Here is a 1,375-nt window from a genome sequence, read left to right on the forward strand (position 1 = left end):
ACACACACACACACACACACACACACACACACACACACACACACACAAAAACAGATCTTTCAGCTTTTACTGGATGTTCACTTACAGGGACACAGGTGGAGAAATAGCGATACATCCCTTTGTTTGAGCTTGGGCTCAATTGACTGAGCACAATTACATAGTTGGAAGAATATCTGAGGCTGCATAAACTGTAAAATGTAATCAAATTAAATAGCGCAATAATATATACAATAAGCAACCAAATTTGAGCGTGGGATGCCAACATCTGCCTCTTTAACGTCCCCTTGCTCTGTCTATCTAGATGCTTGAAGATTACAACTTATATACAGTAAGTGTTGTGTGTGGCCGTAACACTAATCTTCTGGGTTGATTCCACATCACAGCAACCTGCCTGTAACCAATAAATCCCTCCCATATTTACTGTACATCCTCTGCCATCCCAGGAAAATATCCGCTCACCCCGCTCACATCACCCACATCTGTCCTGCTGTGTTGTGCCAGCAGGCAATTTCATTGATTGGACTGGCTGTAGAACTGTTGGATGACATGGTTTGCTCTGTAATCGGTGTGGACGGCAGCGGACATTGCAATTTAGTCCCTTTACTCGCCTGTCGACAACAGTGTTTGGCCACAATTCTTTGTGCCAATAAAATGTCATCCTTTTTTTTTATATCCGTGTCATATTAGTTCACATATTTGCCAAACCCTAGACAAATCCTATCTACTTCAAAGCTAGATGCAAATGTCTGCTTGCAATGAGTTGCATTACGTAACCCTCTCACACAAATGAGACAATATTAAAGCTCCACAGCAATTTAAGTTTTAGGTTCTGTCCCACTGTCAAATTGTTGAGTGTTTGAGGGCTCTCCGCATTTCTGCAGACTTTGCCATAGGGAATTACCCACAATTCATAGCAATGTGACGTTAAACACAGGGTTACCAGTGGAAGCATGGAGACGTAAGGATAAAAAAGGTAAACAAAAAGGTTTGTTCAGGCTGGCATATTACATTTACACAGAAACATTAAGGATTAAGATGGAACATAAAAACACATAAAAGCAGAGACGTGTATATTACACAGCTGGTTTATTCATCAACCATTTATTTTCATTTTGTTATTAAAGCTGTTTCGACAAAACGAGTAAATAGATTATTTGACAAATAACTCTCGTCTCGTGAGGCAAAAGCCTGGAACATGATATGACGTCATGCTAAGTGCTGTCCCATTCGTATCGATACCATTTCAAGCCCTTACAGCCTCTCGCACTCAACCATTTACCAGATGACGTCAGATAAGTCCCTGAGGGTTTAGGGTTAAAGGCTTTAGGGGGGGCATTGGGATTGGGCCTATGTTTCTTCACCAAATACACACACA

The 1,375-nt window shown here is 41.2% G+C and overlaps 1 protein-coding gene across 1 annotated transcript in view; it reads right to left on the reverse strand.

Annotated features, from left to right (window-relative positions):
- Window positions 1–1,375, reverse strand: part of evlb (Enah/Vasp-like b) — a 45,151-nt gene that overhangs the window by 30,317 nt on the left and 13,459 nt on the right. The gene's annotated exons all lie outside the window — the stretch shown is intronic.

The sequence above is a fragment of the Anarrhichthys ocellatus genome, unplaced genomic scaffold (assembly GCF_004355925.1).
Source record: "Anarrhichthys ocellatus isolate YVR2014 unplaced genomic scaffold, GSC_Weel_1.0 scaffold34, whole genome shotgun sequence".
Taxonomy (NCBI): domain Eukaryota; kingdom Metazoa; phylum Chordata; class Actinopteri; order Perciformes; family Anarhichadidae; genus Anarrhichthys; species Anarrhichthys ocellatus.